The sequence below is a fragment of the Osmerus eperlanus genome, chromosome 15 (assembly GCF_963692335.1).
Source record: "Osmerus eperlanus chromosome 15, fOsmEpe2.1, whole genome shotgun sequence".
In the NCBI taxonomy this organism is placed as follows: Eukaryota; Metazoa; Chordata; class Actinopteri; order Osmeriformes; family Osmeridae; genus Osmerus; species Osmerus eperlanus.
The window spans coordinates 9,943,094-9,969,845 of record NC_085032.1 but is presented as its reverse complement, the minus strand read 5'-3'; the positions used below and the strand labels follow the sequence as shown (position 1 = coordinate 9,969,845).

The 26,752-nt window shown below is 40.6% G+C and overlaps 1 protein-coding gene across 1 annotated transcript in view; it reads right to left on the bottom strand.

Annotated features, from left to right (window-relative positions):
- LOC134035142 (cadherin-18) overlaps window positions 1-17,811 on the bottom strand; it is a 92,844-nt gene extending 75,033 nt beyond the window's left edge. The window contains exon 1 of the mRNA XM_062480002.1: window positions 17,509-17,811. The gene's annotated coding sequence lies outside the window, so the exon portion shown is untranslated. The remainder of the gene's footprint in view (window positions 1-17,508) is intronic.
- Between the last annotated feature and the right edge of the window lie 8,941 nt (window positions 17,812-26,752).

Below are 26,752 nucleotides of genomic sequence, written 5' to 3'. Positions count from 1 at the left end.
ATTCACAAAAAATAAATACATATTATAAATTATAATTAATATAAAATCTGTTACTCAATTGCAAACATGTCTTACCCCTCCCCAAACACCACATTTTGTAAACTCACTTCCAGACTAGTAGTAAGATAAGTGGACTGTGCTCTTATAGAATTGCTCTCTCACGTCTTTTCAATTTTGGAAAGAAATCTGGATGGGTATTGGCAGTGGACATTAGTCAGTGTTGACATATGGGAAAGTGGAGATTTATTTTCATGGTTGAGGTGGTGCTGCTATGTGACTGAGATTTCAAAGGAATGACATTAATCTGCTTCCTGGCTCTCTGTGGGCCAAGGCACAAGTTCAAGGTGGAACAAAAACAAGACAAAAGTCACAGAGACTGACAGACTTGCAAGGGGGCAGAAAAGTGTTTTCAAAGGGACACTGTTAACAAGCTTAGAGGTTGGGAGAGAGGACACCACATTAACAATGTCACCTGCACCCTAGTAAACTACAGAAGCTGGAATTTCTAAAGATTCAATCAAACAAAACAGAACCAACTGAGATGCCAAGAAGACAATTTTGGGTTACATTTTCACTCTAAATAAAGATCAAGCTTGATTAACTGTTCAGTATATGTCCGGATACACATTGGCATAAGTGTTTAGCCTGTAATGAGTCTTAATTTCCTTTAATTGACTGGTTTCTGTAATCATCAGCTTTTAAATGATGAAAGGCAGGTGAGGCCTTTGAAGTTGCTACCATGAACCTTAGCTAAAAGCAAAAGAAAGTCTCTGAAAAAAGTATTAATCAAGGATTCTCAGGAAGATCTTTTCGGGGTTTGATCCTGTTCAAAAGAAAACGTGAATAGAACAACTTCTATCTAACATTTTTGATGATAGGGAGAAAACAAACAGGCTGCCTTGTCAGCTCCAGTCAGCATGCATACAGTCTTGATAATCCAATAGTCACAGAGCCAGCAGGTATAGCTGCTGTATTACCTAATTATACTTCAGTTCTAACAAAGACAACTGCAACATTCAAATGTTAGCCAGCTTTGGCTTACAGCCATCTGTTTGGTTTCTCTCAGTCAAGCCAAGCAACTGTAAGAAACCAGACAAGCAAAGTAACTTTGTTTAGGTGCATTGTCTCCGTCCTTTTGGTACCCTCGTCTATTGTCTCTTAGATGGTCCTCAGCCACATTGATTAAAATCAAAATCAAAATAAGGACAGCATGGTGTTTTCTGTCACTCTAACTTAGTGTTGTCTCTGTTCTTCGCACAATCTTTTCAGACACTTGAGTGAGACATTCACATTCCAAGTATCATTTGGCAAAACCTTGAGGCCTGTATTGATGTACCCTTTGTTGACAATGATGGATGAAGCTGTCAGGCCGACTGACGTGCGGGTCTAAATTACATTATATTCAAACTATGTTTTGCTCCATTTCAAGGCTAGTGCTCTTGTGAGGTGATACTTGTATGCTTCTGTGTGAGGGCAGTTTACTTTGCCATCTTTGGTAACATTGAGGTCAGCATTCAGCTACAAAGTGGTCATACTAAATGAGACTATTTTCAGTTTGAAAAATTATTGTAATTTCTTCATAAAATGTAGTTAGACATAACTAAAGTTCCTTGAGAAGACCACACCTCTACTCCCCCCTTTCCCCTTATCTCCTTCTGTATATATATACCCATCCTGTTCTAAGGTTCTCACGTTCTTGTTACCCTCCCACCCTCCCCTTCTTAGCTTTTCCCCTTCTATTCAGGCACCCCCAGGGGATCTGCTCCTGCTTCCTGTCAGCCGTCACCCTAACGACTCATCTGCCACACCTTGAGTTTCCAACTGGCCACTATCCTATTCAGTCAATCTTCACCTTACTCCAGAGAATGATGCTTGCTTGTGTTCACAGGATGCCAGGGTTGGCTGGCTAACCGCCTCTTCCGCGACAGGCTCGGCCTTGCTACCAAGCTTGCTACGAGCCCCTTCGTCCATAGTGCACGGTGTGCTACTATTCCAGCATTCCCTCTAATACAATCATATACGTCTGAAATTGTTGGGTGTGTTATTCATACTCGTCAATGCTGAAATTGCGGTTGTGGACTCCTTGTGGACTATTTTCCCTACACTACATCGCTGTCATTTATGTTTATTTTCAAAGGCACAGAATTCAAGAAGAGACTTAGTTCAGTTTCATTGAACAGTGAATGGCTCTCTGCATCCTTCACACCTAAGGAAGTTACGGCTCTGGCAGCCTGAGAAATTACACATGGCTACTTAATTTCACTAACTAGACAAGGTCATGAGCCTGGGAGAGGGATCTGCTTTAAAAGCAAGGGAGCTGGACTGGCGTTAAACGGCGGATGACTTTGTTGCTGATTCTCACAGACATCGCCCTTTTGCCCCGCAGTCACCCCCCCTCCCCCACCTCCACCACCCTTGGTTGGCCAATACATGGGAAGTGGAAATACTTGCCAGCTCTGCATGCCTAATTGCAATGTATGATGCTTAAATACAATGCTGTTAACTCCTTCTCTGTCCCCTTTGTGAGGGTTGATGTCTCTAGTCTCCAGGGCTGGATGGGAGCCATCCATGAGAGCCACATACTGATGGAAGAGGTCTGCTCTGGTGAGGCTAATACAGACGATTACAGCAGGGTTACGTGCTAGGTCATTCGTTAAACACGTCGTAATAGCATGTGTCAATAGGCCGTGCTAGAACGCAGAGCAGCAGATCATCATCATCTGCTCAGAGCTAAAAGAGACGTTAGTTCTCCAAGGAATTGTCTTACCAGCAAAAAAGAACTGCCTAAGATTGTGGTTAGTTTCTAGGAAAATATGATTCTATGACTTGGGATTCCATGGTGTTATTGTCATTCTCATTATTGTGGATGGCACAGGATTCATTCTACTCATGTTTTACATGTATGTTAATGAGGGACCTTCTTTTGTTACTCAACTATATAGCATGTATGCTTTTGAAAATCACTTAAGTATACTTTATTGCAAATGTTATGAAGTATTTGGTTATTCATAAACAACTAAATGTATTTGGTGGGAAATAATGTTTAAATATGGGAGCAAATACAAACAGATACCAGTCTTAAGGATTGCTTGTTGTGTGACTCAACACGTTAACTGGATATGAAGTAAACAAAGAAACAGATGGAGCTTGTCTCAGCATGGTAACAATGTAGTGCGATTGCATTCTCTTGCAAGCCGGCACACAATAGTATTTGCTTCAGTGTCACAGAGTCACAGCAGAAAATTTGTTATTTTGCTGGTGAAAATGTCAAAGGGACATTTTGTGGGATTGTTTATGTAAATGTTGATTCAATGTGTCTTTCTTTAATGTGTGCATTTTTTATGACAATATGTCCTTCTTGAAACCATGTTGTGCCATTTGTCTTTGTAAACTGTTTCACTCCAGTTTTCCTTCCAGTCTGACACACTGTGCTTTGTCCTTAGCCTCCTCTCGGAGTTTATGGCTTCCTCCTCTGAAAGTCTCTGATTTGTCAGCTGCTATCTTTTATCAATGAGAGGGCTATTATTTACTATATCCATCTCCCCTGTTCTCCACCCCATAGCTCTTACAGCTCAGTGCCGTACACCTCTGTCATCCGAATCTCTCATATCGGCTGCCCTGCTTTGTTTTGACCTCCAGCAGTGTGTCTGTGAGGGGTTTGCGTTTATGTGTGTATGAGGGAAAGGGGCGGGTGCGTGTGTGTTTGTAGCTACTGTGACTTTCCTGCAATCAGTTTAAGGCAGGGAGACGAAGGAGGACAGAAAATAATTACATTAGTTGTCTCCCTGTTCAGCCCACCCAGCCGTCTTCATCTCTTGCTCAGCGGTACTGTGGAATGGCTCTGTACCAGTATTTTAGGCGGACGTTGACTCTTGGGCATGGCTCGAAGCAGGACAGGGAATGTCAAAAGGTTTCTGCTGGAAGAATCATAAGTCATGTGTTGTGATCCATCACTGACTTGAAAAGGTGTGGCGGGAGTGGTCATGGATTTCAGTTGTCAAGGCCTGGCCAGTTCGAGTTTTATCTTGCTAGGACACATCAATTACCTGTCAGTTTTTGTGCACAATTTTGCTATTCACTTTTACATCCATACAGTAGGACACAACATTGTGTTAATGCATTTTTGGGATAAAAGAAGAAAAGAATATGCAACAATACATAACTTCTCATCCTTGAATGTGTAGGACTTGTTACACAACATGACACCCCCTCTCCTCTATAGTTGTTTGTGGCACTGCCACACTGTCTGAAAACATCCCTGCCGTCACAAGGCAGACATTGAACAGCAAAGTATATTTCCTCACCAAGGGATGGGAAGAGATGGAATATGAAAACATAGCAAGCTATGGAAACATGGAGCGTTTAGGACCGTCCTCCCTGAGGTCCTTCCATCCTCTACAACACTGAGTCTGTCGCTCACAGAGATTGGAGGGATGGGAGACAAGATCAGAGATAAACACAAGGGTCAGAGTCTACAGTAAGTTTGCTTTTTTTCTTGCCCGGGGAGATAGAGAGCCTGACAGACTGACTCCAACGCATCGTATGCTAAGCCTTTACTTCCTAGAGTCCCACATGGGATAAGTGAACAAACACAGGCATGTTTAATACAGTTGTCATGCTTCTCCTCTCCTTTCGTGTGGCAATAATGGATATCTCTATTTTGAGTCCTATGGTTTCCTGGTATAAAAAAATTGCTTAAGGCATGCTATTGATTCTTTTTTTTATATATGACTGTAGATGGTTGTATTGACATCAGTGAAATTATTCATTCATATAGGGACTCAGTAGAGGCCCACTGCTGGTACACTGTGTGTTGTGTGTGTATTTGTTTAGTGAGATTAATTATTAATAGTTTAGATGACATATTCAACATCTGCTGTTTCATATAATTACTTTAACAGAGACATACATTATATTTGTCCTCTGGATTTTCATTTCAAGATAAATTGTAATTATTTTCATATGTCAACACATTGACAAAACATATCTAAATAATCTAATGTCTGTGAAACATATATGACATATATGACAAAACAATTCACAGCATTTCTGAATTAACTGCACATGTATTGCCTTTTTGTCTGTTACAGGAAGGGGATATGGAATATGGAATCAGTCCCATTTCCCCTCCTAACTTCCAGACTGACATGGACAAATTCTAGTGGCACCACACAGACCTCAAGAGCTGAATTGAGCCCTAAAGGGTCACACACAGCAGCCTCTCTCTCCCCATGGCAATAGAGATTAGCTATTACAGAGAATGGCTTCATACAAGTGTTTCATTGTGTCTCTCAGTGGGTGTTCACCGATGCCCCTGCCTGCATGTAGAAACCACAATCTCCACTCACCAGTCACAACAGGTATGAGCAGCAGGTGGAAGCAGGTAATTATTTACAAGATGCTCATAGAGATGAGTGTGCAAGATGTATACATTTCCCTTCCCACATTCCACATTGATGAATTATGCTATATTTTAGTTGAGCTAATGCTATAGTCAAGTTCAGCTCTGTTGTTGAGATGATGGTTAGGGATGGTGAGGGTGCATGAAAGAAATGTACCAATGCACATCTGATTTTATGGCATCACACCTTCAGTGAGGGTTAAGTTCTCTGAAATATTGAAAGGGAAAACCTAGCGACATTCAGCACAGCTGAACCTATCATAGATCTCATCTGACTTCAGTCTGAAAAAACACAGCATATACAAGCAAGGAGAATGACTACAGCGAAAGTTTGCATTTAGAACAATCCTTTCGATAGAGATAACTCCAAGCTCATCCCACGTCCTCAAACACACAGGGTTGGGTCTCAATAAAGCTTTGCACATACTTATTAATATTCAGAACTCAACTGAACTTAGTCACTCTTTTAATGAAGAGACAGACAAAACACTTTCTTCATCAGTCTCAATAAAGCTTTGCACATCTTCAATCTAATTGTCGGAGAAATTAAGAATGTGATGTTTTATACTGAACAGTACAGATGCTTAGCATTCTTTGTCAGCAGATAACAGAGCCGCCCAAACTAAACTCTAGGCGTTCTTATCACCCTGGGGGAAGGATGAGCATTTATTAAGACTAAAAGATGTTGGGGGTTTTGGTTGTTTTAAGGAGATACTGTGTGACAAGGACTAGGTGGAGACGCAAGGCCTGTTGACCATTTGCTTGACACTTATGTGAAGGAGCTATTACGACATCAGGAGATCCTGATGATATGTAGAGGAGAAGACTCCCACCAATATGTTTTAAAAGGTCTTACATGAAGACCTGAGATTCAGACAAACTTTGTATTGCGATCAGATTTGTCTCCTTGCTGGCAAGCATTAAACCATTGTACTTTCTTTGAATCCGACAACTCTGTGCATTACTTGAGAAATGATCCTAACACTAATTGACATAGCTTACTCTGTCTCACATGACCAAAATAATTTACATCTAGTAAAGTGTTTGCTTGTCTAAATCTGTTATATGAGACTAAACCAATAGGATGACTGTAATCAATATCTGGTTCATAAGTTTGATTGATTTCAAAGTGTGTGTACCTACAGATGTCATCATTTTTGATAGATGTATTCACATACCACACAAGGGAACTATATGGTTGTGTCCTTGCCATAAGCATGCTGCCCATGGCAAGTACTCTAAGGGAACAGGCCTATAAATGTAAAGTATATCAGCAGGCATCGATTGCTCAAGTCAATTCTTTTAAACATCATAAGATATGCATGTTTTGTTGTACACCAGGCACTAGGGGTTTTAACATTAATTTAGTGAGGGGAAAAATAACAGATGATTCACATTGATGAAAAATGCATGGTGTGCACACCAGCGAGAAGATGCAGGTGTTCTGTCTGTGGTGCACAGCATGGCTCAAACAATACCTGCTACCTCAGATGTGCCCCCGAGCCATTGCCGAAAGGATCAGCATAAAGGAATAATGTCTTTTCATTACTTTTCATTTCAGCTTTATGACGGTGCCTGCAGCTTCCACCACTGGACTCCTCTGAGACCACATGGTAATGCACATCAATAGATATGTGAAAATTTTGCACTGTCGACATTTCAATGCACTGGAACCTATTTACCATATTGTTTACTAAGATCAAATGTGAAACAGACATGGATAGTAAAACGATGGACATAAATAAACATTAACTACCCACAACCACAAAATTCATGACAGGAAAGACTCACAGGCTGATCTCTGAAACATTGCAAAGGGTGCTTGAGGCTGCAGAGGTAGTGTCAATGGCAATGCTGAACAGTCATCCCGGAATTCCATGAGGGATCATAAAGTCTATAATGCATACTGATGTAAACATATGGTAAGATTTAATCACACTTTATCTCACGCTGATATGCTCCAGTGTAATCTATCCAGGTATGCAATGGCTGTTAATAAGGTATTGATAATGTATTGTTCATTTTAGGTTGTCCGATCATATCCTAACCGGATGTGATGAATTCCAGAAAGAGTAGACTTGACTAGCCGCACATATACGTTAATAAGAACCTAAATCTCATTTGATCTTTTTTTTTACTGCCCGATATTTAATAAAAAACAGATTACATAAGGTTCCAATGTACAGTATATAGAACCTTCTAGTCTAGAGAGAGTTTGTCTCTCTCTAGCTCTCTCTTTTTTCTCTTTATTTTTCTCTAATCTTTACTAAATGGATCAATGATCATCATGAGAGCACTGTTCAAGAAACCGTACGTGAGGTGCATGTAATATGACGAGCAAGGAACTCTGGCTAGATATAATTCGGTTTGGGGTAAGGGTTGATAGGCAATCACCTCCTTCAAGGAAATTGTTGGAGTTGTGATTGATTTGCAAAAACCCCTCTACATGGGTGGTGTCATCAAAGGGATGCAGAGGATCTGAAAAAACGGATCACATGGATAGAGTACATCCTTGGTCACATGTACGCCCTCCTCCTTTGACATTTGTCTTTGCTACTTGTCCAACTTCCATCATCTCACATACTTCTTCATTTAACTTCTTATTCTCACATAAAACTATTTGCCATCCACATAAAAAAACAACAACACATAAGGCAAGTATGCCCACGCCCAGAGAGGTCCCCTGATGCCCACAGAGGCCCACAGAGGCTCACAGAGGCCCACAGAGTCTCAGAGAGGCCTAATTTGATGCAGCAGACAGGCGATAATGATTAGGCTTGATTTGGCTTTTTGAGAAATAGTTCCAAATCTCAGTGTATTTTTCGATTTCGATATCCTTTACCTCCACCAAGAAAAAAGTTCAATGCTTTGCTCCAACACATGACCGTATGTTTGTACTGCCGCCTGTTGGTTGGCAGTGGCACAAACTGACTTGTTTCATGACGTGATTTGTATAATCTATACTTATTGTAATGTGGGAAACTTGAATGTTATAGCAAGACAGACTTCAAAAGAGTTCTTATTCATCAGGTTTAAGGTTTTCTTTTGGATGGGGTGGCATTCTTTTAACACTTGATAATTTCCTGTCATTGTCTCCCACTGTCGCTTGTTTTGTTTTTTTGCACTAACAAAACAAATAAAGGGAAAATGGGCAATACTTATTCAGAATGCGGTGCCAGGCTGGAATGAACAAGGACATATTGATTTGGCAGAGAGAAATCAATCAGCTAGTCATCCTGGTTTAAGGTGACTCAAGGTGATGTCTTGTGGATCTCACATAGTCTCACACAGCTGTCAAACAGAGCCTGGAACAATGAAAGGAAGGATGAAATGACAGACTGTACCTTTCCCAATAACACAAACAAAGAAATATATAATTTACATGTCTCTTCTCTTACTGATTGCATCATGAGCCAAGAAAATAAATCATTAGTGATTGGAATGCAAAAGTCCTGTCTGTATGACATATCAATAATAATTGTTGTGCCAAATAAACAAACACACGTATACACACTTTTGAAAAGATGATCAAGCTTTATTCAACTAAAACGATGAGTTCAGGACAATGTTGCAGCTTTCTGCTGCTCAGTAAATTTCTCTGGACTTTCAACTGTAAATATAACATTGCCATGGCTACCTAGAAGTTATTTGACCATGGATAGTCCCTATGTGCATAGAATGGAGATGGAGCCAATGAGCCTACCTTACAGTGTGAAAATGCCAAATTTCTGACTGGCAGCAAAGACAGGCTTCTTTCCGGAGGGACATTCCTTGGATTCAATTCCCATCTTGAATGGCAGGCTCACCACCATCTGTGAATGGGCGTACACATTTCCTTTTCTAATGAATTGTTTTTCAATCAGTGCCCCCTTCCATCTCTCCCCACCCTCCTCCCTCCGCACAACACTGTCTGTACTCTGAACTGACACAGCCTTATGTTGGTTCCTCAGGATTTCTACATAGTATCTGTGCCAGGTTAATGACTGTCATAATAATAAACATTGGGTGAAACAACTGCTCTTTTCTGTTATTAGACCCATTCTTGTTTTACAGGAATAACATTGTCATAGTGTTTGTATATTTAGGGTATGCAATACATTACATTTACATTTAGTCATTTGGCAGACGCTTTTATCCAGAGAGACTTACAGTAAGTACAGGGACATTCTCCCCGAGGCAAGTAAGGTGAAGTGCCTTGCCCAAGGACACAACGTCATTTTTCACAGCCGGGAATTGAACCAACAACCTTCTGATTAATAGCCCAACTCCCTAACCGCTCAGCCATCTGACCCCCATACTGGTTATATGGTTATACTGGTTACTACTCCTTTGTTGACTGGTTATATGGCAATACTGGTTACTATAGTAGAACAGTTACACAACCAGTTTTATATTTTCACCACATACAGGGCCTACATTTCAAGTGAAAAGTAAGTACGCTTTAAATCATTTAAGTCACTTAAACTATAGAATGATGTATACTGTGATGTACTCTAATTCAGCATGAATGTCATCTATTTTATCTTTCTGTTTAGTTCAAATTTCTTTTACACTTACTGGTCAGAGTGCTAGTCCACATTCTAAGGAGGACCCTAAAGTCATTACTATGGTAATGCCATGCAATGACTGGAGGCAGAAAGGCAACAATTGATCTAAAAATTGACATGCTGTCACCATGACTGGCCTTTACTCCATTGAGATAAACAAACGCGTGCTTAAAAAAAAAGGAAAATAAATCCATAGCAAATTCCCACTCTTCAAAGTTTGCAACATGTTTATTTTCAATGAGCTTAGGGATTCTGAAGACAAGGCCATTCATGGTTAAACAGATCAAGTTGTTTGAACTGGGTAGTCTGCATCTAAGTATTACTGCAGCAACGTTTGAGGCTTACAAAAACCAAGCCTATTAGCTCATTAGCTTCAGATGACTATAGACATTGCTACAGAGGTCACAGGATAAAGCCAATGATGGTCCACCCCAGTGCTACACTTACACTTTTGTCAGTCACATTTTCAGTTGAGTTGCAGAGCAGTTGCATCAGACCGCAATATAATGGTGAGCCTTGTCACAACACTGCTAACTGTCCATTTGACTCTTTTGAGCTGTGACTATCCAAACATGGTTCATTTTGTCATTGCTCTTTCTTTTCAAGCTACGGAGGGCCAGTGGGCAGGCACACTTGAATGAGCTTAAAAATGTCATACCCTTCTGTGTTTGACCTCACATGTTTGCAGGAACAGTAATCAAAATGTTATCCCTATCAGTGAAATGAATTATTGCCACTAATATAATGGTGTTAACAAAGTTTATTACAGATCATTGAAAGTTAATTGTCTGCGTGAAGTTCATGTGTTGAGATGTATGGGTTCATGTTCAGCTTTACCAAGTGATGGAGCCATGGATCTCACAAGAAATAAATATAAATGCATTGAGCTGCAATAAGCGATGGTTTCATGGATCTTGCAAAAACAGAAGTATACACATTTACCTCCTATGGGCAGTTTACTGGTTATGGTAAATGAGAGAAAAGTGCAACACAAAAGAGCGGTAATGAAATGTGTCTAATGAAATATTGCAATTGGAGTTCATTGTATCCTTTTATTTTTTTATTATTGACAAGAGCTAACCATAATTGAATTCCTAAGCCAAGGTCAGATGGCCAGGTGTTTCTGGAAAACTGGTGACCATAGATCTATAGCTCTCTAAAAAAGAGATTTCATTACATACATAGAGTACATGTAATTTTTTAAAATGTCATTGAATTTACTGTAAAAGTGCATTATGTGTATTTTGTTGATAATCATCAATGTTACAACTGTTAATTATTTACAAACCACAATCATGTGACACGGAGATCAAGTTTGAGAACATCATTGCCTGCCCTGAAATATGAACTTTTCAAATGCAATTTTCCATCCTAATGAAACTTCATCAGAAATGTACTGACCCAGGTTCAACTGCCTTAGTCAACTCAAATGCTCGTCATTTCCACTCTTTAATATCCTATGGCGTGTTACATTAAGGCACCTCAAAGCAGTGGTTTTGGCAAAGATGAAAGATTAATTAAAGTTCAACCGGTGCCTACAGGGAAATCAGTGGCGCTGTAGTCCTAATAGTTTGAACCTAATACAATCTGCTCAAGGGTGAGAAATACAATCGGTAGTGCTTCATGAGTAATAAAGAGGGACATATTTTGGCCATTCCAAGACTTGATGGGCAGTCATTAGGCTGAGGAATACATTCAAAAAGACATCCCGGCTATGCCTCTGTATCATCATGCACATTTATGTAGGCCCAAGAGGTCAAATATACCTTTTTTATGTAGTTTGTTTCTCTATAATGATACACAAAACACAACATTAGTCAGTCAGCATAGCTTACGTGTCTTCATACACAAAATCCCTACAGGAGTTCCAGACCTGTTGCAGAATGTCATAATGCCTTTTTCCTCATTTCCTGGACTAAATAGTCAAACTGTGTGCATCAATCTCCTAACATCATGGCACTTTACTTCTACAGTAGAATGACTTTTGACATGGTGTTGACAATGATTCTGTTAGAATGTAAGTTTTAACTAGATTAAAACGATTTGAGACCTAATCTTTATTTGTTCGACTGGCTGGTAATCAATGAAATTCTGAACTTGATTGTTTAACTTTTATCTCAGTGGCTAAGTCATTTATCTACCACACATCACTTTGTAATGGGTTGATATTATGTCGGAATTGTTCAATTGTAAGTTACCAGTTTCATTTTTCAAGCAAAGTCCTTGTGCCTAGAGACTTAATTCAAAGTGGGAAAGTACATTTTCAGCACTTTAAGAATAACTTACGGTTTATAATGTTTTATCATCAGTCTATATGGATAGGAGCCATAAAACTGCCTCTGAGCTTTCAATTTTCTATATGGGACTCAATGCTAATTGTGCTTATCTTTTTGATATTCTTAGGATTTTGAGTTATGCATATAACAATTTAATATTAAAAGTACAGCGTCCAAAAAAGCCCCACAATGATAACATTTTGGAAACATCTACAGTCATTCGTAAAGGTTTTTAATAAGATTTACTTGTAGAATCAATGGTTCTATTAGCCTTGTTTATTAATAGGCTAATAAAAGTTTCTACAATAAAGAGAATGTTCAATAATTCATCCTATATTACCAGTAGACAATAGAATCTGTCAGCATCTTTTATTTCTGTAAAGAAACTGAATATTGATAAAAAAAAACATTGAAAACGTTGATCCAAATCTCTCAATTTCAGTGGAATGGACTGTAACTGAGATAGGGCAGAATTGGGTCATTTTAAGGTCATCTGTAAATGTGCATAAACCAATTCCACTGATACTGAATCTTCCTTGCTTACATGGCAACAATGTATACTACACACTGAAGAGTCATCCAATACCACCAAAAGGGCAAAACAATGACTTACAGCCACCATACATACACATACATAAATCTAACTTCCTGTAACGGCTGCTGTGAAAGCTAAAAGGCTGCATGTTAATTCTCCATAATAGTTCAACATTTCACAAAACCATTCATCACAGCACACATTTCCTAAGGGAAGGAATTGTGCCGTAGGTAAACACTAACAAACCCTTGTTGTCCACGCTTTCCACAACAAGACTTCCTGTCATGCACCACAAGCTTGAGTGACTCGGCGAGCAAAAATAGGCTTGTTGAGCTGTTTAGGGTACGGAAAACAAGCTGCCAAGCACATCCGATATTTTTGTTCCTAAGCCTGATTCCTAGATGACATTCTGGAAAGAACACATTTCTGAAAACATTATTATCTCTAATGTCTGCGGATAAACAGTACAAGAAACGTTGTGTTGAGCTTGATGGTATGAAAAACAAGAATCACAGTTGTGCAGTTGTGTATAGATTGTATGCACATTTTATATATATACTAGCTGCAATAAGTGCATGTATATTATCTTCACAGTGAGCTGATGCACCACCCACAATGTTGACGGGTCACTTACAAGGCAGCCATTATTAAACTGTCCCAAATGGTCTCTTCACATGGCGCTTCTATCCTGTTAACGTGTAAAGCATGACTAATACCAAGTGGCGACAACAAGCTAGTCTTCGAAACACAAGACCAAATAAGTCATCAACCTAAATGTCAGGGGGAGACGTAACCTTTTAAGGGGCTAACCTTTCAGGCACAGTGGAAGATGGAGTCGTTTAGTGTAGGGTGGGAGTACTCCTGGGTTCTAATGAGAGCTGCACTGTGTGACAGAAATTAACTGTGGGTTAATGATTGGCCTACAGTACTCTCTCTTTTACACACATGGACACTGTCACACACACACATACACACACAGCAAGTGGGCTGTCTTCTGAACACTGCAAATGATGTGTTGATTTCAACCTGGAAACATACAAAAGGATACTGAGCTATTTGGTCAGTGGCTCTTTCATATTGAATAGTTTCTTGGGTGAAAAACACAGACAGAATATGTACACCCCGTACAACTCTCAAATGGATGTTTGATGTAACATACTGATCTTAAGTGTGTTTTTTAACTGACTTAGTGTCAGAACCCATAGAGACTTTGCTGATAATAACCAACTCTATAAACCACGTCAAGTTTTCTTGCGGTTCCCAGTGGCCCGGCTGTAAAACGCTTAATAGGTTGTATTTGGTCATTCCAGCATAGAGTCTTTGAGGTTTGTCTGCAGAATATGAGGCATGATGAAGCATCTTGCCCCAGGTTTAAGTCATAAAAAGTGGAGCTGCTGGGCCAGAAAACCACATTTTCTGAGTAGGTAATCATCCCCATTAATCATACTGGCATACTTCTCTTTCCCATTGGCCAAACAGAATAGGTCATGGCTATAGACTGTAGCTCCACATGAATATGAGTCCCCTCCCCCTACTCAAGGCCACTTTGTTTTATTTATAGGAACCACTGTGTGAAATTACCTAAGGTTGTGGCTGTTGCAAATGGAGGATAATGATGAATCCTCATTCAGGCATCATTATTCAGGCAAAGATGGAGGCCATCTTCAATATTGTCTGGTCTCAGTTAGAAAGCCACTCAAACCATTGGGCACGTGTTATAACACTGCCATGGATATGCACTATTACCCTGTCTCACTTCTTATCCCCACTAAAGCACGTAAAGTGGCTCTTGGGTCCTCTGGTGCTCTCTGGATTTCTGTGTTCACAAATGTTTCAAATCCCAGGGCGTCTTTTGGGGACTGACTCAACACAGAGCTGAATATGACAAAATGAGGTCACACAGATAGCTACTGCTGCTGCCTGCGGAGCTGCACTATACTTTTGGGTATCAAAATATGGCGATGAATTGCCCTGCAGATCCTGTGATCTTTATCGTCATGGACTGATAGCTGACAAATAGTTTGAGATACTGTAAAACCACCCCTGATCACATATCGTACTGACACTGCTTTTGGTGCAGCCGGCATGTTAATATCTTACGAGAATGATTATAAACTGTCTAATAGGTTGTAGAAGGGTATTTAATGGGAATTGAGAACTGGCAAAGAGAGGCAAAACCTATTTCTCATGTGCCATTAGCTGCAAATACGTGTCTCCTGAGGATTAAAATAGATTTACTACGTAACAGGTCTTTGATGTCTGACAACTAGGTAGCACCATCCAAAGTTGACATTGCATTTGTATGCATTGCAAGTTAGAGGCAAGTTAGAGGCAGAACATTGCAGAGGTGTCATGTAATGCTACCAGAATTAGCTCTTCTTCATGCAATGTCTACTGATGCTGTCCCTCTCACAAAAACATTGATGATGTGCAGAAAATAGAGCATCTGTGAGTGAATCTGTGAGTGAATTGCTAATGAAATAAGATAACTGCAAAGCTGGAAACTGTTACATTTTGAATCACTGGCAGAACTTTCTATTCTTCTCTTTCATCTATAGACACCAATGGAAATGGATGGGAATTTTAGTGTAATGTGGGATGAATCTTACTTGAAAAAACAGTGCCACCTTAGGACAGTTTCAAAACTACACCCATATATATATCTCCCCCCCCCCCTCCCACACCTCCATAAAATACCTCATAAGGCTTGCAGCCAGCTGGTGGTAAAATGTGATTTTCCCACCCAAAGAGACTGTTCATGTGGAACATTCAGAGCCAGAGCACTGCTGTCTCAGTGTCGTACCTTGCTGTGAAATCTGTAGGAGAATCATCTCCCTAATGGTCTGCAGTCTCGATGAAAAGAAAATGAACTGAGAGAAGGAAAGAGAGGGAGAGAGAGAACGATATTGGGGAGAGAGACAGAGCACAGCGAGAGAGAGAGACAGAGACAGAGAAGAGAAAGAAAGACTGCTCATTATCATGTGGAGGCTAAATCACTTTGTAAATGAGTGTGATTAGTGTCTGGTAATATTCTGTTACCATTAAGCCATATATGCATTAGCATGGGGTCTGGCTAGAGGAAGTGAGGGCCGGTCGTCTGATTCACAACATTCGTATTTGCAACTTGCACTCATTGATCACACGCCCCCCAGCTATGTACCTCCACTGGAATGGATCATCAAGGATTAATGAAGGCTGAACCACTTCAGTATGAAAGCCTTGTTTAGCTTATTCTCACCACACCAAGATCAATAAGAAGAGTCATTAAGCAACCAATGAGCAGATAAATTACGTTCAACTGCATATTACGATACGCAGCCCCTGTACAGTTCAAAAAAGAATACAGCGTCAAAACACATGCTTAAACACCTGATAGTACAAAAGCATGCAGTCAGTAATTGGATTGTGTTTGCCTTCGTGTTCGCTTATTGCCTTCCGATGGCAAGTAGCAGCTGTGTAATAGTACTCATCTGCTGAGGGCATTTTAATCAACGACTATATGTGATTCACAACCCTGGACCTGCGAAACACTGCATCTGAGAATAGCAAGCCTCAGCCATGACATCCCACTCACAAATGAAGTGATGTCAATATTTCATATCGTCTGCTAGTATATGCTTCACATTGCATTTTGACACTGTGGGAGTCGCTTAATCAACCTGGCTGAGGTCCAGAGAAGGTAAAGAGAGCACTGATATTTGGTCAGACATATCCATGTACTCTTTTTACTGTCAACAACCTTATTCCAGTCTCGTCTCGTGTGCTTTACTCAACTGTAGTATCCAGACGATATCTCAGTCACAGTCACTTTCAAGTCCCACAGTGTTGGCAGTTCTACCTTTGACTTTGGCTTTAGTGCACCCAACACCTTCCCGGGTATCTAATATGAGACCATCTCACAAAAATATCACAACTTGCCCTTTTCTCCACCCCACTGCCCACCCTCAGCAGTCTCCTCACTGCCTGCATATCGCGTGTCATCATCCAAAATAAGAGCATGCGTGACGGTAGCAAGCAGTTATCAATCGACATGGAACACAGTTTGAAACCACCAAAGGACCAGCGGGTGTTTTCTCCTCTCCCCCTCCATATTCACTTAGGTGTGATGTAAGTGTTTGCCCCAGTGGGCAGCCACATTTTCCTATGCATGACGAAGACCCACTCAATGCCCATTCACCCTAAACCTAGAAGTAGAAACACTCTGCAAACATGCTGTAAAGCATCGGGACTTCAGCTACCATGTCCCAAAGACAAGAAGACTAAGAGGGAGGAAGAGGAGGTGATAGCCTCCCGCAGCAGCTCTTATCGTACAGAGGTGCCGCTGTCTGGTTTCCTTTGAGCTCCACCAAGAGTTAAGAGAGTGAATACACAGACAGGAAGCTGCTGCCCTCCCTGCTGTATTGGTATACATACATACCTACGGAAGGAAGGGAGGGAGGGAAGGAGGGAGGGAAGGAGGGAGGGAAGGAGGGGGTATAACTTTATAACAGACAAAGGCACCCACATGATCTAATTTCACTCAATGCGTCAGGGTGGAGACCGAATCGACACAAGACCATGTTTTTTCTTCTCTCACTCACAAGAATCACAGGACTTTTCATGATGATACACCTCTAATTTCTCCAAACTGGCAAGACAACCAACAACAATCAATCAACACTCAAAAGACTGAAACCATGAGCATGGCATGTCAAAGTCTCCTCGGCTAAGCTGCCCTGAGACTTGGAACACTTTATTTTTCCTTCTTACCTGAGTGTTGAAAGTTGAGCCCCAGGTTTGCCTGACAGATACCTCAGGTAGCTACTGTATGCAGTGGCAGCTGTAACCACAGCGACGACAGCGGTTGTAGTAGGAGGAAGGAAGGAAGGAGAAGCAAAAAGAGCAGGACGAAAAGACAGCAGCGCTGAATTATGGATGTGAAGAGAGGGATTCCTGTTCCGCCCTCACTCCCTGGATTGTGGGGCGTGAATCATCTCTCACATGAATCAAGCGGCTCTGTCCACGGAAGGGCTGGGTCGCAGCGAAGCAGCGCAAGCGGGCTGCTCAACCAGGGGTGGGATGGGAAGTGTGTGTGTGTGTGTGTGTGTGTGTGGGGGGGGTGGGTAGAATAGGAGAAGCAGAGCACAAAGGAAAGGAAAGATGAGAAGCTGTGGATAGTACGTGAACACATTCCTCGGCTGAACACTCATCTCCTCGCCTTGCTCTCTCTCACTCTCTCTTAACGCTCTCTCCCTCTCCTTCTGTGTCTCTCCTCCCACCTCTCTCGCTCACTCCCTCCTGGTGCGTTGCACACACACTCATTCCCCAACTGTATAATCAATCTAGCCTGACGGAAGCTATAACAGTCTTCCATTTAAACAGAGAATCAATATGAAGTATTCCTTGCAGCCTGCATCCCAGGGTAGACACAACTTAGGAAAACAATAGCAGTTTTTACCCTCTGCAGGTTTTTAGCAGACCAAGACACAAGGTATGCTATGTGTTTTGGTCAAACATATTTAATGGCGCTCTCTATGTTTGGGAATAGCTTTAAGCTGGGTGTAAACTGGGAATAGCTTTAAACTGGGTGCAAGGTTTTACATACCAGTCTAGTGGTGTATTCCTGCTATGTGCCCTACAAATGTGGCTACAAATGTTGAGTCTGAACAAAAAATGATTTTCTCCTTCAAAGGTAATCTCATCATAAATGTGGGGTGAAAAGTGTGTCAGACATGTCTACACTGTCACTCACAAGACTAGTTCATTTCAAGCCTCAATATCCTGAATATGTATCCCCCAAACAGATTGAGGTCTACTACTGTAACTGTAGAAATTGGCTTTTGATTGGAGTGTAATATTTAGGGTAATTTACTCCTGAGGGTGTGTTCCTCTTTGTCGTTTACCATAAGCAGTTTGATGATTGAGCCTCCGTGGTTGAGCCACACGTACACGAGACTGCTCAACGCATCCATATTGAAATCCAATAACTGGTAATACTAGCCTTTGGTATTCATGTTTCATTCCTGTCGAGCTGTCCACAGACCCGCACACACAGACCTCCCAATCTTTGTTTCAATCTATAACATCTACCGCCATGTCTCTTCAGGTGTGCATCATTATATTGACGGCAGTTGAGAAGCATTTGTCTCCCTCCAAGCATGCCCTTGGCTCTGTGATTGAGCTTAACACCTGCGTTCTCATCCCCTATGGTACGTTTCTGCCTTGTTGAACCCATCTATACCTCTCGTGCTGTGAAGGCTTTTCTCCCCATCCCCCGCCCCCACCTCCCACATCAAGTCTGTCGGGGACAGGCGAGGAGGCAGGAAGGCGGGCAAGGCGGCGGTGGGTCCTCTCTGCTGGCCCAGCCGAGCGTCTGTAATCATTCCCCCCAGCCAGGCGCTGATTGGTGCTGCTGTGTGGGGGCCATGCTGTAGGTGAGTGATCAGGCGCTCTCCGGCATACGCCAGTCGGCTTGTTGATCAATTGGCCCATTAATCCAACCGTGGAGGGGGTAACACACAGACACTCTGGAGGGGGCATGTCTGCTTCCCTGCAACGATTCGTTGCCGCTTTAAGACACTTGTTTAACAACACGGATGTGTTTTTTTTTCTCCTTTTTCACACCGCTTGTATCACTGCTTGTGCTCATTTGCATCTTAGCTAGATGGAGTTATTTTTACTCAAAAATATCGTTATCTACCTATTGGGAAATAACACTGTAAGACAAAATGTTGTTAAATCCATAAACATCACTGTCAAAAAAAAGGAAAAAATAAAATGGGTAACACTTTATAATAAGTCAACGCTTTTTGGCATTTACAAAGTGTTAACTAATAGTTAGTTAATCCTTTATAAAACATTTTGAAACATTAACAATACATTATTAAATAGTTAATAAGCTTATTATTAAACACTATGTTGAACATTAATAACACTGTTAACAATTATGGATTTTATTCATAATACAATTCATAAGGTGTTTAATAACTGCATTATCATACTTTATAGACAGCTTGTTAATATAGTTGCAAACCAGTAGTTTAAAAGGTGTTAATGGTACATGAGCTGGTATAGAAAGCATTAGCAAATGGTGAACAAACCATTTACATTACCTTTATAAAGCATGAGTAAATAACTAACAACTAAAAACAATAATTTACTTAGGTCTTTAATTAATGTATGCCAAGTCGAATACATGATGTACACTAGGCTATGCTTTGCAGATATCTTAACAACTATTTTATAAAGACTTACTAATGATGCAACTTCTGATTAGTAATGCAAGTTATAAAGCATTTACTAACTGTTAGTTAAGGCTTTTGCGTGACCTAATCTAAAGTGTGAACTATCTATGCCTTATTAAGTATTTATAGACTATATAGATTTTGTGTTTTTGTTTTTTAGAAGAAATAGCTGTTAATTTATTTACCTGGGTAATAAAATAGTATTTTATTTCCATTAAGAAGCAATACACTAGAATTGGTATAAAAGTTGGTTACCCAAGGCTGTATTTTATTTTCCAAAAAATGGCTGTAATAAACTGCAAATGTTTAGCTACTCCTCGACAGGTCTGCAAACGCCTTTGAAAGCAGAGATTTGTTAAAACGTTACAAACAAATCGTTTTAACAAATTGAGGCGACAAAGCGTTTGCTGACCTGTCGAAGAGTAAACATTTGGTTTCTTATATACTACAACAATATGTGGGAAGATTCCAAATCAAACACGGCGAATCTGGAGCAGACGCCATCTTCTCAGAGCAATCAGCTGCACTTGTACTGGTGACGTCACTACATCTCCAAGGCAACATATCAACAACTCTTTTGAGAACGTCTTCTGGACCAATAAGAACAGCATATTGGTTCAATTGCGACAACATTACGAGCGTTCTGATTGGCTAATGGGTAGTCATGCTAGCCGCGTATTCATGGTCTATATATATCTATGGCGTATTGACCTCATCTGCGGTCTGATACGTATTCATATTGCCCTCCGCTGATGTCATCTTCAAAATGAAGATCGAGGAGTTTTACTATCCAGATGACAATGAAGACATCAACAGCGACGAGGAAATTCTTAACTTTCTGAAAGAGCAGAAAAGTGTGAACACAGAGAGATAAACGACAAGCGCTAGGCAGATTGCTAGGTTTGGTTGCTCATATTTCAGATTGGTTGCTAGGTGCTAACACCTGAAACACACCGTGAGAAGACTTGAGTAGAGCTGAACAAAACGACATGTTTTAGTTAAATGGAAAGAGCTAAAAATGGCATATAATAAACAACTTACTAACCTCGACCGTTCGGTCATGCCGGGAAATAGCTATCAAACTGAGGTTTTAACGTATCGACCGCTGTCACTCTCGGTTACTGTAGTAGAGCTAAGTAGTAAGTACTAGTGAGACATGCCTGTCGTTACTTCAATAAAATAGTAATTTTGAGTATCACATTGTGTTGTGTCTGTTTCCTTTTGAGAAACGTATGTTCAGCCTTTGTGAATGTGAGGTTCGAGAATGGACAAGAATACCTTAATAAATAACTTATAAATGTTTAATAAGGCATAGATAGTTGACACTTTAGATTAGGTCACGCAAAAGCCTTAACTAACAGTTAGTAAATGCTTTATAACTTGCATTACTAATCAGAAGTTGCATCATTAGTAAGTCTTTATAAAATACTTGTTAAGATATCTGCTAAGTATTAGTGTACATAATGTATTCCACTTGGCGAACTTTAATTAAAGACATAAGTTAATATGTTGTTAGTGATTTACTCATGCTTTGTAAAGGTAATGTAAATGGTTTGTTCACCATTTGCTAATGCTTTCTATACCAGCTCATGTACCGCTAACACCTTTTAAACTACTGGTTTGCAACTATATTAACAAGCTGTCTTTAAAGTATGATAATGCAGTTATCAAACACCTTATATTGTATTATGAATAAAATCCATAATATTAAACAGTGTTTATTAATGATCAACATAGTGTTTAATATAAACTTATTAACTATTTAATAATGTATTGTTAATGTTTCCAAATGTTTTATAAAGGATTAATTAACTATTGGTTAACACTTTGTAAATGCCAAAAAGCGTTGACTTATTATAATGTGTTACCATAAAATGTATTAACCAATACAAATACATACTAGCTATATGTTTATATTTAAACCATTGCTAAAGAATATCCAAAAAGAGCACTTTCACTATTACTATAAAGTATCCAGTTTGAAACCAAGGCTCTTGTGTTGTTTGTGTATAACTGTATGGAGTTGTATTGAGGACCAATAGCCTTGCATTCAGGTAACTAGGGAACCAGTATGGTCTGGCCTCCTTGTGTTAGGGCAGCAGGGACAATATCTGTTGAAAGCTGTCATAATGCTTTTACAACTCTCTAAAGGCCTCACTATGTCTCTGCTTCTCCCTGGAGCTCGCTCCAATTCTCCCCCTCCTTCACCTCTTCATTGTTTTCTCCAGTTTCTTTATATAGCATCCATTCCTGTCATCCTTCATTCACAAATGATTTAGACTATCAACCATAATCACAACTTTGTTTATATTTTCATCACAAATGCCAGTTGTCTGTAAAAACAGTTTTTGAAAGAAATATGGAAAGTACATTACATTTACATTTATTCATTTAGCAGACACTTTTATCCAAAGCGACTTCCAAGAGAGAGCTTTACAAAAGTACATAGGTCACTGATCATAACAACGGGATAGCCCCAAAACATTGCGGAGAGCCAAAACATGAAGCATACATTGTGAAAAGCAAATAACTGCCAATGGGAAGAACCATAAGAGCATGTAGTTAAAGAAGTTACAAATTAAACAATATGAACCAAGTGCCAGAGTGTACCTGTTGAAAAAGCAGGCAACCATAATATAATTCACAGCGAGTACAAGAAGTCAAATCAGTTACAACTAACCAACAAGAGCAACAAGTCCCTCAGTAAGTCACTGTGTTCCTGGAGGAAACTAACATCAGGTCCAGCAAATCATTCCTAAGTACCGTTGTACTCCCGGAACAAGTGCGTCTTAAGCCTTTTCTTGAAGGTGGGGAGACAGTCAGTGTCTCTGATGGAGGTGGGGAGTTGATTCCACCATTGGGGGGCCAGACAGGAGAAGAGCTTTAGTTGGGAGCGGGCGCTCTTGAGAGGTGGGACCACCAGACGGTTGTCAGAAGAAGATAGACAGCTCTACACCCCCACCGCCTGTAGGTGGGCGGTGGGGGTGTAGAGCTGGAGGAGAGACTTGATGTAGTCGGGTGCAGTCCCTTTCACCGCTCAGAAGGTCAGTACCAGGGTCTTGAATCTGATACGGGCCATGATGGGAAGCCAATGGAGAGAGATGAGGAGCGGGGTAACATGGGAGCGTCTGGGTAGATTGAAGACCAGATGGGCCGCTGCGTTTTGAATCCTCTGGAGAGGGCGGGTTGTGCATGCTAGGAGACCGGCAAGCCGCGAGTTGCAGTAGTCCAACTTGGAGAGGACAAGTGCTTGCACTAGCAGCTGGGTGGAATGCTCAGACAGGTATCTCCTGATCTTCCGGATGTTGTAGAGCTTGAATCTACACGACCGGGAGACTGCAGCAATGTGGGCAGTGAGGATGTAGAGGATGAAGGGGTCACCGTCGCAGATCCCAGGGTGATTGTAGAAAGTAGAATAAGATATTCTTATTCAAGTCTATTGGGACAATGCTTTTGACATGATGATGTACCTTTCGAGATGTGCTGTGGACTTGACAGGGCCTTACAATTCAGTTGTTAAGATTTGCATTTGAGGTTGAATTGTGCAAACATATTTATTTTCTATTTTGGAACTTGAAATGTAAGAACCTATTCTTAGCATGGGATATTAAATATTCCTGCCTTTTTGTTGAAATGGCCTTCGTTTGCAGATACCCATTTTCAATTTGCAGATGGACAGATTGTTGCTTATGGTTGCTTGAATAAATAGATATTGATAGAAAACTGCAATTACAACTGTTGACATGGATGTACAGTACAATCCAATAAGTGACATTGATATTTAATGGAATACATTCATAACAAAACTTATTCTAAATCTAAATTTAAAAACTGTTATTTAAATAGCAAGGTCTTCCTTCAACAGTGACCTCATGCATTACTAATGACACAGGAATTAGTCACCAAAAGGGGATGCAGATGGTTTTCCTCTGTGGAGTAAAATGTAATCATGGTGCGACATTTCCACCTGAAGTTGTGTTTCCCTGCAGAGCTGACTTGCATATCTCCAGAAAGAACCGACGACTCACTCTATAATTAATTAGGGTGATTATGCTGACCAGTGTGTCTGTTCATTGGCAGGGGTATGGCGATGTGATGAGTGACAGAAGTGAAAACACTTTGTGTTTTCACTTCTGTGTACTCTTAACAAAACCAAAGGTCATTGTCAGATTGTATGTACTGTTGATGTAGCTTAGCTTTTACCTGTTGCGATAACGATAAATTTGTACTGTACGGTATAGGTCCTGTCAGCCTATTTTCTGAAATACAAAGCTATTTTCAATGCAACCATTTGAAATACATGTCAATTATCTGGATAATGAATCCCAATAAGCGTAAAATGTGGTGTACTTAGAGCTGGTTATTTGATGTACTTTCCTGCAGGATGTTCTGATTGTGTTGTTATTTGCTCCTAATTGCTTTCATTACTGTTAACATGTGCACACAACTGTCAGTTTGTGAGGGGAAGATGTGGGCTTGTTTCTTGTTTACATCTTGTTGTTTTTTTGTGTGTGTGTATGTGTCCGAGTTTTATTTACACACTCTCTCTCAACCTGTCTCTCAACCAAGCCAAGGCACCAGCAAAAATAAATCAATCTGTGAGGCGTACTAAAAAGGCAGAGCGGAGAACAGGCAGACTCTCTCCGATGAGCCCCTCCATCATCTTGCCTTCCAATCACCCTCTATGATTGAGGCCAATCAGTAGCATCGGGAACTACCTCTCTGCCTTCCCTACTCCCACATCAGTGACCCATTCCCACTGTATTAGCCAGCAGCCACTCACCTCGCAAAAAATAAAAAAATCTCCCTGTACTTTACTTTACCCCCAGCTAATTGAGGTTCTCCAAATCCCCCCTGGCTCAATCATGGTGAGAGTGCATTATCCATAAACATGGTAGTGATTGTGTGTGTGTTTGAATGTGTGTGTGTGCTCGCTTAGAATACCATTTATTGGCTTTTTCATTTGTGTGAATTTGTTTTATTGGAAGAAAATAATGTGTATAGCAGTAATTTCAGTAAATTCATAATTGTTAGCATTTAGTGTGTTCCGTTGATGGGGATAATCCCTGAATTCATTTTTGGGGTATTTCACCATGACAAGTAAATGGGTCTCAGGCAGCCATGCTAAGAACACATCAGGGACGCATTCACGTGGGTGGGACTGACATGGGTTTCTGCTGCCCTCGTCCCTGGGCCCTTTGGTTTGGGCGACACATTTCTGCCTGGGAGATTTAGTGAGCGACGATAGGGCCATTAGTCAACACACTGCAGGGTCAGGCGGTGGAGCCAGGACTGTCATGGCTGTCTGCCTCCTATCGGCCTGCTGGGACACAACTGGCACTAATGATAGCCAGGCGTGAATGTGTAGACGTCTCCTACCTCACCTGCAACCTTGGTGTTGGCGAGTTGTCTTCGGATCCTCGCGTGTACACACTCACGCAAACACATGTTTCACGATTAGAGTTGATCATATGGTTTCCTGGACAGAGATTGAGTCAAGTCTAAGTTATTTTGAGTCCAGGTCTAGGCTTAATGCAGGAGGCTAGACTAGAATAATATTTATATGTTATATATAATACTTTTTATATGTTATATAAAAAGCTTTGAGATGCTTCCCGGTGTGCAGACAGGTGGGCATTGACTCAAGTAGGCAGGTCTCTATTGCTTTCCTCTACATTGTGTGACAACACTGGAGGGAAAATAGACCTCAGGAACAGTAGAAGAGCTTCCCGTGGCTCTGAATATGCAGAGGCACTTCCACTGTCAACTGGGGAGATTAGGGTCTGGCCCGGCGTCTACAGTGGTCATTATATGCCCGTGTTTTTGTAACATGCCGTCCTCTTAAACTGTCACCATTGTGTTTCGCCTCTTGGCGGGTATTACTGTTCTTGTGCTTGAGAGTATACTGATATATTCTCTTTGTGCTTGTGCAGTCCCTTTGTACTTTCCTCTTCACTGTGAAATAATGGCAGGTAAATGCTCTCCGCTTGCAGAGCCCTGCCCTGACTGGCCTAGAATTGGTTTGTTACATTTATGTCCAGATTCCTAGTCCAGTCCATTGTCAGTGGAAAACAATTCTGAATTGTACAAGATGCACGTTGGAATAATGTGCTGTATAGATTTACACTGAAATACATTGAGCTTTATACAGCAAATGTTTTGAAGAAATTAAAGAACAGTGCCATAAAGGAAGTTCAATTGGAGTTGAGGGATTGTGGATAAATTGGGACTTTGAGCATCTGCCCAATCTTAACCACAAGTTTCATATCTAACCACACAGTGCCAAAGCCTAATTTTAAATGAATGATTATTAAAACATGTATGTGTGTGTGTGTGTCTGTCTGTCTCTGAATGAATATATGTATGTATGTAATTTAACTAAATAAATGCAATAATACAAAATCCTGACAATTGTATTGACCGGATAATTGTCTATCATGATGAAAATACAATTCAGGTAGTAAGGATAGTTGGTTTATCAATGATAAGGTGTTGACTGAACAGAAAAAGGTCTACAGTGACAGATGAAACATTTGGTCTACCAATTATTTTAACAGGTATTCACTTTTTCCGTTTTTTTATAGGTTTCTTCTCTCCTCTGTCTTTCTCTCACACACATTTGCACACAAACACATTTACAGTACATTTTCAAACCCACTGGTTAAGTAAGACTAAAGTAAACAGCTTTGAAACAGCTTTCTCTATCTCTCTCCCTCCAACTCCTTCTACCTCCCCTCCCCTTGTAACTTTCCGGCGCAACCTCCGCTCCC